At 38.0% G+C, this 18,480-nt stretch overlaps 1 pseudogene; it reads right to left on the bottom strand.

Annotated features, from left to right (window-relative positions):
- Window positions 1-3,833: 3,833 nt before the first annotated feature.
- On the bottom strand, window positions 3,834-4,932 carry LOC140514722 (L-lactate dehydrogenase A chain pseudogene; annotated as a pseudogene).
- Window positions 4,933-18,480: the final 13,548 nt, after the last annotated feature.

Consider the following 18,480-nt stretch of genomic DNA (forward strand, 5'->3'; position numbering starts at 1 on the left):
CTCTCACTAGACTTGATGATCACTAAGAGTCCTTTTAGCTCTAAGACTCTATGATTCCCTTCTCACTTCTGACACTGCCACCATCTTGGTACAGGTCCTTATCACCTGACATCTGAACTACTGCAACTAATGGGTTTGCCTGCCTCAAGTTTCTCACCACTTCAATTCAACCTCCACTCAGTTACCAAAGTGATTTTCCTAAAGACATGTTCTAACCATGTCAACCCCACAATTAACTCCAGTGACTCCCTCTCACCTCTAAGATCAAACACAAAATCCTCTGGCATTCAAAGTCCTTTATAACCTAACCTTCTTCTACCTTTCCAGTCTTCTTACACTTTATACTCCCCCCCATGTGCTTTAATCCAGTGACATTGGCCTCCTTACTGTTCCACAAATAAGATTGTTTGTCTGGCTGTCCTCCATGCCTGGAATGCTCTTCCTCTTCCTCTCTACGTCCTGACTTCCCTTGGCTCCTTCAAATCCCAACTAAAATCATACCTTCTGCAGGAAGCCTTTCCTGATAACACATATTCTATAGTGCCCTCTGTCTCTCTCTGTTGATTATTTTCCTCTATTGATTATTTCTTATTTTCCTGTATATAGTTCATTTGTACATATTTGCTTGTTGATTGAATTCCCAAAGACAACAGGAATTATCTTTTACCTTTCTTTGTAGCCTCAGTCTTAACACAGTGCCTGATACATAGTACATGCTTAATACAGGCTCATTTACTGGCTGACTGATTCCAGATTCAGGGTTCACCCCCACACCTTATAGCCTCTACAGAGATAGCCAGGAACAGCAAGCTAAAGAGTTAGACTATAAGACATTTCTTTGAAGCCCACTGCCTAAATATCACTAGTTCACCTCTAATCTTAATCAACTGTCTTGTCTAATTTTCTTCATCAGGAGTTTTTAACCCAGTATCTGTGAACCTGTTCTTTTTTTAAAATATTTTGATAAATTATATTTCAATATAATTGGTTTTCTTTGTAATCATATATCCGTATATATATATATATATATACATATAATACATGCATGTGTGTATACACATATATGTGTGTATAGTATGCATTTAAAACCATTAGTAGTAAGAGCCAGATAAACTTTCTTAATAAGAAAAAAATAATAAAGGATATTTATGTTATGATAGATAAGGAAGGAAAGGAGCATTTAGTAAGCACCTACTATGTGCCAGGCACACACATAGGCTAAGTACTTTACAAATATCACTCATTTTAATCTACACAACAACACTGGGAGGTAGGTGCTATTAGTATTCCCATTTAGCAGATGAGGAAATGAAAGACAGACACAGACAGAAAGATGAGAGAGAGACGGAGAGATCTACTTGTTCAGGGTCCCATGGCTAATTAGTGCCTGAGGCAAGATCTGAATCCAAGTCTTCTGGACTCCAAGTCCCATCTCTATCCGCTGTCAAACTATTTCGATATAATTTATTATTGTGGAGTAATGTTCTGAATTAAAACTCAGATACTCAACCACATCATCAAAGAGTGATATTAAAAATACACAGCATCATCTTGCTATATTAAAAAAAAAAAGTCAATGTGCTGCCTTGATGAGGGCAGGACTAATGTTGATATCCCTGTTATTGGCAATGAATAAGGATTATTTATCAGAAAAAACTGGATTAGGCATACAAATTTGAAGTGGACATCATTCATAATTTAAATTACTGTATTGCTAAGATTCATATGCCAAGTAGTAAAATAAAATCAAATACACATTAAAAAACAGTTTTCTGAGAAGGGGAAGGAAAAGGAATGAGCATTTACATAGCATTTCCTTTGTGCCAGGCACTGTGCTAAAGCACTTTAAAAATGTCACCCATCTGTCAATGGGTTTCATGACACAAGAAAGGCTGAGAACCCCTGCTTTCATTCAGTCTTGTTTCTTTAAGTCTCTTGGGCTGGTCCGTATTTTCATGTCTAAACTAAGAGGACTTACCTTACCCAGGCTGTGACTCTCTCACGTTATTGTAACCTCAAAGTGAAATACAACCCCAGCAGACTCCAGGATTGGAGGACATTAACTCAATTTAAAAAAAAATTGTGTGGTTTTTTGTGGGGGTGGAGTATGTGGTTTGGAGGTGATGGTTTCTTCTTTTTCTAAACAGAGTGGAAGAGCAAACAGCCTTTAAACGGCTGTAAAAGCTTTGTGAAAGCCCAGTCTCTCCCCTTCCTGCTTTCCCAGCAACGGCCTTGCTTTGGTTTGGTCTGAATAAACAATGACAGGTTCTTGAGAGGAGCAACAAGTCCCCCAACTGGTTCCTTAGACCTAGGCTTGGCTGGGCTGAGAGCCCTGGGGAAAAATCTCCCCAGCTGATCCTGGCTATAGCTGGTCCTGAAAGCCAGGGTTAGCCCAAGAGCACTCAACAGGGCCCTGAAAAGAAGAATCTGTCTTCTCCTCCTTCCTTACTGTTTAATTTAATTCAACTGAACTCAATTCAACCTGCAGTTATTAAAACCTCCTATATACTAGATACTGTGATAGGTGATGGAGATACAAAGACCCTCCCCTCAGGGAACTTATACTCCACTGCAAAGAAATGACATGCATATACAAATAAATTCAGATTACATGCAATCTAATTCCCAAGGGGAGGGTGCAGATCTTAGATGAAAAAATTTGCTAGTAATAGAACACGGGTACCACAGGACAAAATGGAAGGGCAGGAAGGAGTGGGATAGAGATATTGCTAGAAGAGATTGGTCTGACTTAAATGAGTATGAGGAAATAGGAAAGGATAATCAAAATATTACCTTTGCTTCTTTTGAAGGGTGTGACGGTATATTACTTTTCTTTTTTATTATTACTATTTTATTAGTTTTCAGTGTTCTACAATCACTAAGATATATATCTTAGATTTTTTCCCCTCCCTTCCCCCTTCCCCCCTACCTTCCCACTCCCTCCCTGAGACAGCATACAATTTTATATAGGTTCTACATATACATTCCTATTAAATACATTTTCACCTTAGTCATGTTGTATAGAAGAATTAAAATGAATGGGAGAAACCATAAAACAAAACAAAACATAATACAAAAGAAAATGATCTGCTTCATTCTGTGATCGAATTCCATAGTTCTTTCTCTGGATGTGGAAGGTATCTTGTCTTAAGAGACCACTGGGAATTATTGAAGTCCTTGCATTACAATGAAGTACTAAGTCTACCAGAAAAATTCCTTACCCATTGTGGTTGTTACTGTGTACAAAGTTCTCCTGGTTCTGCTCCTTTCTTTTTTCTTTTTTTTATCAGCTATTTGCTGTTTATTCAGTATTTAGAGTTAGTATGACACTTGAAGAATTGGTTGTGTTGTTGTACACATACAGATCTTTCTATATAATATGGAAATTTACAACTATTGATATATATATATATATATATACATATATATATATATATGTATATATATATATACATATATATATATATATATGTATATATATATATATATATATATACATATAGGCAGACAAAATCAGGTCCTCTAGAAAGGTGATACATGGGGCCATGCTGTAGTGCCCTAATGGAGGGGAGCACAAAGGCAATCAATGCATCAATAAAGAATTACTACTGTATGGTGTTTTGTATCCCCGAGTGTTGTCTTCTGGACCTAAGGGAACCTGTAGCACCTACATACAAAGCAGGTGGGGCACTGGCTCTGCTTGACACCAACCACTGAGACTATACAGGTCATATCCAGCATCATATGCTAACTACGACAGGGTTCTATTCCCCATTTCTAACTTTAGGAAGAAACTAGAGTGTGTTCACATATTTTACATTTCTGGTGTTTAATCACTAATCAGAGGAAGGTTTTGGTCTATTTGAAAAGCGGATCATACATAACCCCTTAACCCCTGTCATGTTCTCTTTATGGCAGCACATTCAAAGGTTTTAAAATTGCAACTCCTTCTGGATTCCCCAAAGAGTATCTGCACTCTTCTTTAAACGGCTCTCCTCCTCCAGATTCAGGTTGACCTTCACCACATCTGAAATGCCATTCTGCCCCAAGACACATGGGACACTAAGGAAGACATGCTCATTAATGCTATATAGGCCCTTAATCATGGTGGAAATTGGATGCACTCTCCTAAGATTCTTCATAATGCTTCTGCCAGATCTGCCACAGACAAACCAAAGGCCCAGGAAGTGTAGCCCTTCAGTTGATTACCTCATAAGCACTTTCAACCACTTGTTTATGAACATCTTTCCAATTCTCTGCATCAGCATTAGTTCCCAAAGAAGGATGAAAGTTCTTTAGAAACACACTGGCAAGATTCACACCGCTCCACACAGACACACTGGAGTCTCCATGTTACCCAAGGACCCATCCATGACAACTTGAAGAATAGACACCAAGTCTCTCCCCCATTAGGTAACAGAAATGGGCAGAATCTAGATTGCAACCACTTTCAATAACATGGTTTTTAGGAAAGCCACTTAGCTTCCAGGCCACATATGTCAAAATAGCCACTGGATTGGAAACAATAAGCAGATTGTAATTAGGGATGTATTTAACAATATTGGGAATGATGAATTTAAAGATATTCATATTATGCTGTACCAAATTAAGACGATTTTCTCCCTCCTGTTGATGTGTCCCAGCCATAATAATGATAAGTTTTGAGTTTGCAGTCACACTGTAGTCTTTGCCAGAAACAATCTTTGGCATTTTAAGGAAAAGGCTGCCATGTTGGAGATCCATCAATTCTCCCTTTAGTTTGTCTTCTATTACATCAATGAGGGCAAGTTCATCAGCCAATTCCTTTGTTAAGATACTAATGGCACATGCCATGCCAACTGCACCAACCCCAACAACAGTGATCTTGTTCTGGGGAATCTGGTCTTCCTTAAGGACATTCAAGAGAAGCTGATTCTTGAGAGCTGATGCCATTTTGGAGGGTATCTGGGGGGATAGTTGGTCAGGCTGGGAAAGTTCTAAGTGACATGTGAGGTTGCTGCTTCCAGGCTTGCAGCAGTTCTGCTCCTTTTACCCAGCATCTGATCATATAAGTCTTTCCAGGCCTCTCTGAAGTCTTCCTGTTCCTCATTTCTTATAGCACAATAGTATTCCATTACATTCATATACTATAATTTATTCAGCCATTCCCCAATTGATAGGTATCCCCTTGATTTCCAGTTTTTGGCCACCAGAAAGAGAGCTGTTGTAAATATTTTTGTACATGTGAGACCCTTTCCCATTTTTATAGTCTCTTGGGGATGCAGTCCTAGAAGCAATATTGCTGGGTCAAAGGGTATGCACATTTTTGTAGCTCTTTGGTCATAGTTCCAAATTGCTCTCCAGAATGGTTGGATTAGCTCACAGCTCCACCAACAATGAATTAGTGTTCCAACTCTCTCACATCTTCTCCAACATTTATCATCTTCCTGTTTTGTTATGTTAGCCAATCTGACAGGTGTGATGTGGTAACTCAGAGTTATTTTGATTTGCATCTCTCTAATCAATAGTAATTTAGAACATTTTTTTATATGACTATAGATAACTTTAATTTCTTCCTCTGAAAACTACCTGTTCATATCCTTCGACCATTTATCAGTTGGGGAATGATTTGTATTCTTGTATGTTTGATTCAGTTCTCCATATATTTTAGAAATGAGACCTTTGTCACAGGCGTTAGCTGCAAAATTCTTTCCCAGCTTTCTGCTTCCCTCCTAATTTTGCTTGCATTGGGTTTGGTTGTGCAAAAACTTTTCAATTTAATGTAATCAAAATTATCCATTTTGCACTTCATAATGTTTTCTATGTCTCATTTAGTCAAAAATTCTTCCATTCTCCATAAATCTGATAAATACACTATTCCTTGCTCCACTAATTTGTTTATTGTATCAGTCTTTATACCTAGATCATGTACCCATTTGGACTTTATTCTTGTGTACAGTGTCAGGCATTGGTCTATGCCTAGTTTCAGCCACATTGTTATCCAGTTTTCCCAACAATTTTTGTCAAACAGTGAGTTCTTATTCCAGAAGCTGGGGTACTTGGGTTTATCAAACAGTAGATTCCTATATTCATTGACTACTGTGTCTTGAGTACCTTACTTATTCCACTGGTCTACCCTTCTGTTTTTTAGCCAGTACCAAGTGGTTTTGATAACTGCTGCTTTATAATACAATTTGAGAGCTGGTAGAGGTAGACCACCTTCCCTAGCATTTCTCTTCATTAGTTCCCTTGATATTCTGGACCTTTTGTTCTTCCAGATGAATTTTGATATTATTTTTTCTAGCTCTAGAATATAATTATCTGATAGTTTGATTGGTATGGCACTGAATAAGTAAATTAATTTAGGTAGAATTGTAATTTTTACTATATTGGCTCAATATATTACTTCTCATAATAGCAAATGGAATGTTGATTTGATTTTCATTACCAGAGAAAAAGGTAGGAGTAGGGGTATGTTGATTAATATTTAACAACCGACTATTCCAAAAGGGGGGGGGGCATTTTCTTCACCATTTTCTAAAGTTTAGAATCAAAAAATATTAAATCAAGCCCTGGTTTGTAGTATTTGCTGATTTGTGAGGTCTAAATGCTCTCACTGAAAATTTGATGATTGATTCCACATCTTTAGATGGGAGGCTTATGCATGTTGGCAGGGAAGATCCAGCCTCTTCCCCCAGCCTCCCCAACTCCCTCTTCCTACTTCATGGTCAAAGCAGGGATGGATGGAGTTTGGGGATCAGACTAGTTATGAAGGAGTGAGGAGTGTTTAAGGTACTCACCCTAAGCCAGGTCAGTTCTGTCCCAGGACTTACTCATTGGAAGCCCCAAAGTAGACAGAAGTTTCCAGTTTAGCAGGCCAAGGGTTGATGTGCTCTAATATGTGCATCATTCCCCCAGAAATTCCTGTTGGGAAATGTGGCCATTGCCAAATGTGGTGGTGAAAGCACTGGAAGTAGAAGGCTTTACTGAGATAATTTTCCACAGAAAATGAAAAACTCAAACCAAAACACTTTCTTACTCTTCCTCAAGCTCTGCTGATAAAGTGTTGGAAGCAAGGCATAAGGAATATGGTAGCCTCCACAACCTGATAAATGAAGAAGCACTAGGGACACTCAAAAACTCCTGATTGGTACGTAGAGGTCCCTTGCCAGAGTAAGACAAGTAGTAACAAACCAACGCTTCTATCCTACTGCACAGAATCTGAATATCATTTAGTTTCAGACTCCCCAGAAGTCTTTCCTCTCCTCTACTATCATAAACCAAAGTCATTCTCCAGGTCTAGGCTCCTCCATCCCTGATCCCCTGCTAATCACAGACAAGAATCTGTAAAAACTCATTAGACTTTAGTGATCTGAGGAGAGGGGGCATCCTATTGTCTCAAGACCCCAGCAGAATGCCCAATTCTACCTCCAACAGATGTGAAAGGATTACTTCCATCATTCTTTCTGATTGCCTTTTATTTTGTGAGTATTAATAAAGTCAGTTCACTTTATTGTCTTGTTGTGAGTTCCATGTTTCTTTGTACAGGACAGATGGCAATACAAACTTTTCTGAGTCTGTGTTAAGACACATGGAAAGAAAAGTACTCCACTTTTTGTCATTCCAAGAAATGGAAAACAAAGTGAGTTTCCATCAGTAGGGAAATGGTTGAACAAATTGAACAAAATGAGTGAATGAGAAATAATATATTGGACTGTAAGAAATAATGAATATGGGAAAGACAGAAAGATTTGTAAGATGGTTTCAGCTTTTCTTTGTATCCCTCATGATCAGCACAATGCCTCGCACATAAGAATTTAATCAATATTCTTTCACTGACTAACTTATTGAAGTGATGCAGAGTAAACAAAGTGAAACCAAGAAGATGAGAAACACTGGGACATGGTGATTTGGAATTCTGAAAGGGAAAGGAGTTGGTCTCCAAAGAGAATTTCACCCACTAGTGGTTCATCAAGCCTGCACACCCAATAAAAGTGAGTAGCCAAAGTGAAAAGAAATTTATCAGTGCATTAAGGAAGCATGCTTGCTGGTATGGCTTCCTGGCACTCAATTCTTGATTTGTATTGCATTTCAGTCCTTTACATAGCCAAGCAGCAACTCTCATGGAGAAATAGGATTCAGACAGCCCATATAAAGAAGTTGGTCTGAAAAGCTCCTAGTTGCACTTTGGGGGGGCAACGTTGATTTGGTCATACTTGTGTAATCAGTCTAAACAGAATGAGGGTTGTGATTCAAACAACACATTCCACCTACTGTCCCTTTTTAAAATATGCCCCAATTTTTGGGTACTATTGAGACAGTCATTGATTTAAAACCACTGTTCATGGGCCCTACTCTTGCTTCACTTGCAGTTCAATGACTAGAAATTCAAAGCAAAGGCAAATTAAATGAAATAAAATTATTGGCAACAACAATTAAATAAATGATGTATTAAACCCTCTCAGCACTCATTCTTAAAAGGCTGTTATCCATCTCTCTACATTTATTCCCAAGGGGGTACAAGTCTCACTCCCAGTTAATCACCAGTCCACCCAACACAATGGGAAGAAATCAATTAGCCTTTCAGAACAGATGCAAAAGATTCCACATGACTCCATTTTCTAATCACTAATTCACTCCTTCCTCAGCTTGGTGCTTGGTTTCCTCTCCACTATCTTGTTACTTTTGCTGCTGCCCCTAGTCTCTGGCCAAGCCTCTCCTTTTCTTTAGTTAGGTTACTCCTGGTTAGGTCTGTGGTTGCTCTCCTTCTTACCTCCACTCTTTTGTATAGTCCAGTCTATCTAGGTGGTCACTCTCCTCCATTTGGCTCTCCCTTGAGATTTCTGTGAAGCATTTTGCATTTGATTTTTAATTTTTTAAATTTTTATTTTTTCATTATATTTGAATTTATTTTAAACTTAAATGCAAAATAAGAATAGAACAAAAAAAAAACCATTGACACATATACAGCAGAACATGAGAGGCTTCAATATAAAGCAATGAATTTTCATTTCGAGAAAACCTATATCATAATACTAGACATTATTTTCAAGGCTGTCCATCTTTTCTTTACTTCCTTTTATGCTTTCTTTTGTCCTCTGCTGTGTACTTTTTACTTTGCTTTTTCCTCTTCCTCCACCTCCCCCAAAGCTACAGTTAAATGTAGATATATATGCATGTATATAGGCATATATGTATGTATGTGTATAGGTACATACATGTACACATACCTACACATATACACACTACAGCCAAATACATATATGTCATGCATATTATGCTTATTTCCACTTGCTTTTATTTCTCTGTAGGTGGATAGCATCTTCCTTCATAAGTCCAAGTCTTTCCACATTTTTATAACTCCAGCAGCTCATCATTTCCTATACCATGTGACTCAGTAAGATCATTTTAAAGTAATTTAATTGGGATGGTATTACATAAATAGATTAGGTAAAATTATCATTTTTTAAAATTATATTAGCCTCATCTATCCATGCATGATAAATGTTACTTCAATTATTTAGATTAATTTTGTTTGTATAAAATATATTTTGTGTTTTTATTCATATAGGTACTGTGTGTTTTGGCAGATATATTCTCATGCATTTTTTAATGTCTAGTTATTTTTATATGGTCTAAAACTATTGATTAATATGACTGACACAGTGTAGTTTCCCTATTTTTCTCTTTTGATTAAGTCTGATTCTAGCTTTAACTTTGTTTGAGTTCATGGTTCCTCCCCCACTTTTTTACATAATAAATTCTACTCCTGATCTTGATCTTATATTTGTGTGTATCTCTCATTTCTTATAGCTTTTCCTAAAAGCAACACATTGTTGAAATCAAATTTTTAATCTGTTATCCATTTTTGTTTATGGATAAATGCATCCCACTTACATTCTAAACTATAATTACTTGTATACTTTCCTCCTTTCTATTTTCCTCATTATTCTTCTCATTCTATTACTATCCCTCCTCACTCCTCCACTGTACTTCTACCCACTACTTTGCTCTTTTATTCCTTAACTTAGCCCACCTCCAAGAATCTTTCCTTTATATCCTGTTCCTCCATGCTATCCCCTTGCCCTCATATTCCTTTCTGAATTTAGACTTTTATACCCTTCTGTGTGTGTGTGTGTGTGCGTGTGTGTGTGTGCATAGTTCCCTCTTTAACCCATTCCTGATGTCTGAATGAGTACCTGCAAAGACCTTGGCCTAAAGGGCCCAAAGTCTCCCAGTGCATCCTGGGCCATCTCCAGTCATCCTGATGAATATCTGGTCACTGGATTCAGATGGCTCTGGAGGAGAAATGAAGCTGGTGACCTATACAGCCCTCACTCACTCAAAACAAAGTCAAGTGCAAGTCATATCATCATTTCTCTGATGGCACGGTCTTCTTTGGTAATGAAGGACGAACATGATGGAGTAGGATTTTAGGATTACCTGCCCTCCTCCCCCATTTAATTCCTCTGTTTCAGTTCTTCTCATGCCTCATTTGTATGAGATAATTACTCTTTTAGCTTTTCCTACATCATTTTGCTTTTTAGGATCACATCATACTCAGTTCTGCCTTATTCTTTCTTTCAATCTCCCAGTTACTAATGACAATCTTAGACATATAATTTTCATCTCCATGTATAAAAAGTAAACAATTTGTCCTTAATGAATACCTTCTAATTAGTCCTTGATGTTTACCTTATATTTTCTTGGATCTTATATGTCAAATTTTCTATTTCTGGTCTTCTTGCAATAAAATTTTGAAAGTCTGTCAATTCATTGAATACTCATTTTTTTGTTGTTCAGGATTATACCTAATTTTCCTGGGTATGATATTTTTCATTGTAACCCCAGTTATTTTGCTCTTTGACATATAATGTTCTAAGACCTGTGGTCTTTTAGTGTAGCCACTGCTAGATCTAATTGTAGCTCTGTCATATTTGAATTTTTTTCTTGTTTCTCATAATATTTTTTTCCTTAAACTGGGGGTTTCAAAATTTGGCTATGACATTCATGTAAATCTCCCTCTAAGGATTTTTTTCAGGTGGAGATTGGTGGATTTTTATCTATTTCTGTTTTTCCCTCTTGTTCTAATGCTTCAGGATCATTTTCTTTAATTGTTTCTTATATTATTGCATCAAGATTCTTTTTTTGATTGTAACTTTCAGGTAGTGCAATTATTTTTATGTTTTCTCTTTTTTGTCTATAGATCAATTGTTTTTCCTATGTTTCACATTCTCTTCTTTTTTATTCTTGTTTTATTATTTCTTGGTCTCATAACTTCACTGACTTCTCCTTGCCCAATTCTAATTTACAAGGAGTCTTTCTCTTCCTTAAGATACGGGATTTTCTTTTTGAATTGGTTGACTTTCTTTCCACACTCTCCTTGTTTTTCTTGGATTGTTCTTACTTTTAAAAAAATTCTTCAGTCTCTCTTATATGTTCTTTTGAAGTCTTTTTTGAGTTATTCTGTGAATTCTTTTTGGGCAGGTGACCATTGGATGCCACTCTTTGGGATAGTAAAGGATTTTTTTTTTACTTTAGTATTCTCTTCTGAAGATGAACCCTGGTCTTCTCTATTCCCACAGCAACAGACATAGTTGGGGTTTTTCTCCTTTACCTGCTCATTTTTTAAAATTTTTAGCAGCTTATTATTATATTCACCTCTAATTCTGGAGTGTGGGAGATGGTGCCTCTAGATTCAGGTTCCTCTTACTGTTATTTTTTTTAGTTTTGTCCTGGAATCATACTCTGCACTCCTTTCCCCCTCCAAACCACAGCTAGCATCCCCCACCTCCCCCCTTTCCCTCACCCCAATAAATTATGCTGGAAATACTGTTGCTCCCTGTCAGCACTCCAGTGGATATAACCTTCAGTTCTCCCCTCTGACCTGGAACTGAGAGCAAGAATTCCACTCCCCCTTGTAAGTGTCCACAGCCAGCAGTGTCTCCACTGTACTGTTTCCTCAGTCATCAGTCATGTGTTGGTTCCTTCTCACCCAGGACCATATCGGGGCAGCAAAACTGGGCCTGGCATTCCTTGTCAGGAGAGGCTCCCTTAATCTTCTCCTGATCAGATGCCCAACTCCCCATACTGTCCAAGAGGTAAAAAATCCATGGGTGAGGTTGAAGCTACCTTCCAACCCAGCTGCCCCCAGGGCTTGTGCTTTCTCTTTTCAGTGGAGCCAGCCTGGAGGTACTTACACTTCACTCTGGCTGAATCACCCTCCTGGGATCTTCACCAGTTGTCCCAGGAAACAACTACATTAACCTGGAGGCTCTATTTTGTCTTGTTTGTACAGGAGATCTAGAGAACTTGGAATTTTCCAACTTACTTTGCCATCTTCCCAGAATCCTCTTCTTGTGAATCTTTTTTAATGGATATGCTAAATATGCCATGGTCTCAGGCCATGGAAGAACTCAAATAGGATTTTGAAAATCAAGTAAAAGAAGTGGAGAAAAAATTGGGAAGAGAAATGAGAATGTTGCAAGAAAATCATGAAAAGCAAGCCAATAGCTTGCTAAAGGAGACACAAAAAATGCTGAAGAAAATAACACCTTTAAAAATAGGCTACCTCAATTGGCAAAAGAGGTCCAAAAAGCCAATGAGGAGAAGGATGCTTTCAAAAGCAGAATTAGCCAAATGGAAAAGGAGGTTTAAAAGCTCACTGAAGAAAATAGTTCTTTAAAAATTAGAATGGAACAGATGGAAGCTAATAACTTTATGAGAAACCAAGAAATTACAAAACAAAACCAAAAGAATGAAAAAATGGAAGATAACATGAAATATTTCATTGGAAAAACAACTGACCTGGAAACTAGATCCAGGAGAGACAATTTAAAAATTATGGGACTACCTGAAAGCCATGATCAAAAAAAGAGCCTAGACATCATCTTTCATGAAATTATCAAGGACAACTGCCCTGATATTCCAGAAACAGAGGGTAAAATAAATATTGAAAGAACCCACTGATCACCTCCTGAAAGAGATTCAAAAAGAGAAACTCCTAGGAATATTGTAGCCAAATTCCAGAGTTTCCAGGTTAAGTTCCCAGGTCAAGGAGAAAACATTGCAAGAAGCTAGAAAGAAACAATTGGAGTATTGTGGAAATACAATCAGGATAACACAAGACCTAGCAGCTTCTACATTAAGGGATCACAGGCCTTGGCATATGATATTCCAGAAGTCAAAGGAACTAGGATTAAAACCAAGAATCACCTACTCATCAAAACTGAGTATAATACTTCAGGGGAAAAATGGTCATTCAATGAAGTAGAATACTTTCAAGCATTCTTGATGAAAAAACCAAAGTTGAATAGAAAAGTTGACTTTCAAACACAAGAATCAAGAGAAGCATGAAGAGGTAAACAGGAAAGAGTAATCATGAGGGACTTACAAAGTTGAACTGTTTACATTCCTACATGGAAAAATAATATTTGTAACTCTTGAAACTTTTCTCAGTATTGGAGTAGTTGGAGGGGTTATATATATAAGGGATGAAAGAGGAATATATTGGGAGGAGAAAGGGAGAAATGGAATGGGACAAATCATCTCTCACAAAAGAGGCAAGAAAAAGCTTTATCAATGGAAGGGAAAAGGGGGGAGGTGAGATGGAAAAAGTGAAGCTTACTTTCATCACATTTGGCTTAAGGAGGGAATAACATGCACACTCAATTTGGTATGAAAATGTATCTTATACTAAAGGAAAGTAGGGGAGAAGGGGACAAGTGGGGTGGGAGGAATGACAGAAGGGAGGACAAATGGGTGGAGAGAGTAATTAGAAGTAAGCACTTTTGAGGAGGGACAAGGTCAAAAGAGAGAATAGAATAAATGTGAGGCAGGAAAGGATAGAAGGAAATATAGTGTTTCACAACATGAGTATTATGGAAGTCTTTTGCAAAACTACACATATATAACCTATATTGAATTGCTTGCCTTCTCAGTGGGGATGGGTGGGGAGGGAGGGAGGGAGAGAAGTTGGAACTTAAAGTTTTAGGAACAAATGTTGAGAATTGTTTTTGCATGCAGCTGGGAAATAAGAAATACAGGTAATGGGGTATAGAAATCTATCTTGCCCTACAAGAAAAGAGAGAAGATGAGGATAAAGAAAGGGAGGGCTATGATAGAAGAGGGGGCAGAGTAGGGGAAGAGGTAATCAGAATGCATGGTGTTTTAGGGTTGGGGGAGGGGAGAGATGGGGAGAAAAAATGGAACTGAAAATTTTGTGAAAATGAACTGTGAAAACTAAAATTAAATAAATATATTTTTTAAAATAGTGTCTCCTTGTATCTAGCAAATGGATGTAAAGAAGGTGAAAAACTTCACAATGATTGGAGCTGTCTAAAAAGTGAAATGGGCTGCCTTAGGAAATAGTGAATTCACCCTTACTGGAGTCCTTCAGTTTGGATGACTATTTGTCAGATTTGGCAGAGAAATTTTAAAAAAATTTTGGACTATTTTTTTTCAATTTCATGAAAGACAATTTTTAACATTATTTAAGAAATTTTTGAGTTTGAAACTTTCTCCTTCTTTCCCTCCACTCTCCCCTTCCTAAGACTATAAGTAATTTGATATAGGTTATATATGTTCAATTATATAAAACGTATTTTCATATTAATCAGGTTGTAAAAGGAGAAACAGACCAAAAGAAAAAAACATGAAAAAAATTTATCATGAAAATAGTATGCTTTGATCTGTATTCAGACTCTATCAGTTCTTTCTCTGGATGGGATGCTTCATTACAAGTCTTTTGGAATTGTCTTGCATGGTTGTATTATTGTGAATAGCTAAGTCATTCATAGCTGATCATCATTCACTTAATTTTGCATCACTCCATGTAAGTCTTTCCAGGTTTTTTCTGAAATCTACCTACCATCTTTTTTTATATTCTGGAGAGATTTTTTGATGGGGCTAATAATTGGACTTTATAGCCCCTGGTTTTGCCTACAATTCTGAAATTGTGTGAAAATCTATATGTCTGAAAAACCTATTACTTCTGATTCTTCCCTCTGGGGACAAGTCGAATCCCTTGTCCTTATGATCGCACTTTCGAAAATAGTTTAAACTATTATTAAACTCTACCTTGAGATAGAGACATACTCCCTCCTCACCCACTCCTCCCCCCAGTCTTTTCTTCTACAAACTAAGCCTTCCTAATACTTTGCATACTTGCAAAGTGTTTTGCAAACCTTATAGTACTATACATATGCATTTACATACTTACATACATTCATACATACATACATATATGTTTGATGTTGTTCAGTCATTTTTCATTCGTGTCTAACTCTTGACTCCATTTGGAGTTTTCTTGGCAAAGATAATGAAGTGGTTTGCCATTTCCTTCTCCAGGTCATTTTACAGATGAGGAAACGGAGGCAAACAGGGTTAAGTGACTTCCTCAGGTTACATGGCTAGTTAGTGTCTGAGGCCAGATTTGAACACAGAAAGGCTCATCTTCCTCATTCCAGACCTGGTGTTCTATCCATCACACCACATAGCCTCCCTGTGTCTGATATAACTGCTTCATAATCTTAATAGTGGTTAGCATTTATATAGAACTTTGACATCTCCAAGGCACTTCACAAATATTGTCTCATTTTATGCTCACAACAACCCTGGGAGGTAGGTGCTTTCATCCTTGTTTTACAGATGAGGAAACTGAGGCAGGCAAAGGTTAAGTGACTGGCCCAGAGTTACACAGCTAATAAATGTCTGAAGCTGTATGTGAACTTGTCTCCTTAATAGAGGTCCAGTGCTCTATTCACTGCACTGTCTAGCTGCATTCAAGGCAATTTTTTGTTAGAGAACACCATGCCTTGATTTCACATGTATAATCTACACCAAATTGCTTACAGTTTCAGGGAGAAGATGTTGAGATTTGTGGGTGCTGGGACTGAAATAACGACGCACGGGTCCTGCCTGAATGAATTCCACTCACACCTTCTTTCATTCAAAGAAAAACAAATTTTGTTGAAGATCCACCATATTGGATAGACTCTTAAGGAATCTAAACATTTACAACACTAATGTAAATGGGCCAAATTGAGTCTGAGTCACTTAATGGAGACCAAGATGGATCTTATATACAGAAAGACTGTGGGAGGGACCTAGGATTGGACAAATAGTCTGGGGAAAAGGGGGTCTGGTAAGGATCTTGATGGGAGTAGCCAATAGGCTGGAGTGACTAGAGGCTTGCAGCAAGAATGGAGAGAGTGGAATTTTGATAGGGTCAAGGGTGAGAAGTAGCAGAAGGCAATCTGGAAATAACATACAATGAAGCTAGGTTAAGTGAAACAGAGAATTGGACATAGCCATAAAAAAAGGCTTATAGCCTCAGGTGAGTGCTGCATCAAGTGGGAAGATTCAAGGAGATTTCAAGGGGGTTCCCAGAGCCTATACACCATTAGGGAGGAGAGAGGAGGGAGAGAGGGAGGGGGGAATTTGGAACTCAAACTTCTTTTAAATGAATGTTTAAAATTGTTTTTTTATGTAAATGGGAAAAATGAAATATTATTCAAAAGCCAAAAAATAAAAAACCCACTCCTTCTCCATTCCCCTCCCCCTTCTCCCCCCCTCGTCTATATACCAGTCTGACATATTTAGACATTTTTAGAAGGTATTGTTGAGGTGTGAGTACTAAGGTTGATGTGATCTTGCAAGATGAGATTCCTGGGAGCACCATGGAGAGATGCAAAAGTGTGCAGCCAGTGGGAAATGAGGAAAAAATGGATGGGAAAAATGAGTCAAAGCCCTTGATCCTATCAAAATCCCATAAGTGACTTATCCAAGGTCACACATAGTGAGGACTCCACCATGCTCCTGCCTTTTCACCTAGTTGCTATGGAGTTTCCATTCACTGATAGCCATACAGGCTGTTGACTCTAATAGCCCTTCATATGAATAATATGATTTCAATGTATAATTATCTGCTGTTGTTTAATAAGAAATAAAAGTCTATTTACTCCAGTCCAAAGTCATCGCCCCTTCTTCTAATGTCCTCTATTTTTTGTACCTGTTATTCTGTTTTCTCATGCATTCTGTCTAATATTTGCATATATAATTTTCTCATCTCCTTCTCTAGCCCCACCCAACCCTATAGAACTAGGCTTCCCTCCAAGATGGGGGTAGGAATGAGGATGGGGGTGGGAAGAAGAAGCCTCAATAACAGGAAGTCAATACACCCAGTGGAAGGAAGAAAAAAGAAGCTATGGGGGAAAGGGGTGAGAGCTGAGAGAAAAAAGAGTTAGGGGAGAGAGACAGGCAGACTGACTGACAGAGACAGAGACAGAGAGAGTCACACATCATTAACAGAAAGATGAGCCGAAGTGGACCAAGGAGCCATGGTTACTAAATTCAGGAGCTGCCACCTTCCGATTGGAGTAGAAGCTCTTATCAGACTGGGGTCGCAGGGCTACCACCATCATTGCAACCCTCCCGTTTGCTGAGTGGCAGCTGCTAATGCAGGTAGCCACAGCTGTCTCAGTAAAAAGAGCATGTGGAATCAAATGTTCTGGATTTGGAACCTAGTTATGCTTTTTACTACTTCTATGACATCAGGAAAGATATTTAACCTCTCTCAGGCCTCAGTTTCTTCATCTGTAAAATGAAGAAGTAGAAAAGCAAATGACCTCCAAGATCACTTTCTTTTTTTTTTTTAATTTTTATTTATTTATTTATTTAACTTTTAACATTCATTTTCACAAAATTTTGGGTTCCAAATTTTCTCCCCTTTTGTCCCCTCCCCCCCAAACACCAAGCATTCTAATTGCCCCTATGACCAATCTGCTCTCTCTTCTATCATCTCTCTCTGCCCTTGTCTCCATCTTCTCTTTTGTCCTGTAGGACCAGATAACTTTCTATACCCCTTTACCTGTATTTCTTATTTCCTAGTGGCAAGAACATTACTTGACAGTTGATCCTAACACTTTGAGTTCCAACTTCTTTACCTCCTTCCCTCCCCACCCCTTCCCTTTGGAAGGCAAGCAATTCAATATACGCCAAATCTGTGTAGTTTTGCAAATGACTTCCATAATAGTTGTGTTGTATAAGACAAACTATATTTCCCTCCATCCTATCCTGTCCCCCATTACTTCTATTCTCTTTTGATCCTATCCCTCCCCATGAGTTTCGACCACAAATTGCTCCCTCCTCCCCATGCCCTCCCTTCCATCATCCCCCCCACCCTGCTTATCCCCTTATCCCCCACTTTCCTGTATTGTAAGATAGGTTTTCATACCAAAATGAGTGTGCCTTTTATTCTTTCCTTTAGTGGAATGTGATGAGAGTAAACTTCATGTTTTTCTCTAACCTCCCCTCTTTATCCCTCCACGAATAAGACTTTTGCTTGCCTCTTTTATGAGAGATAATTTGCCCCATTCCATTTCTCCCTTTCTTCTCCCAATATATTTCTCTCTCACTGCTTGATTTCATTTTTTTAAGATATGATCCCATCCTCTTCAATTCACTCTGTGCACTCTGTCTCTATGTGTGTGTGCGTGTGCG

This window comes from Notamacropus eugenii, chromosome 7 (assembly GCF_028372415.1).
Source record: "Notamacropus eugenii isolate mMacEug1 chromosome 7, mMacEug1.pri_v2, whole genome shotgun sequence".
NCBI classification, from domain to species: domain Eukaryota; kingdom Metazoa; phylum Chordata; class Mammalia; order Diprotodontia; family Macropodidae; genus Notamacropus; species Notamacropus eugenii.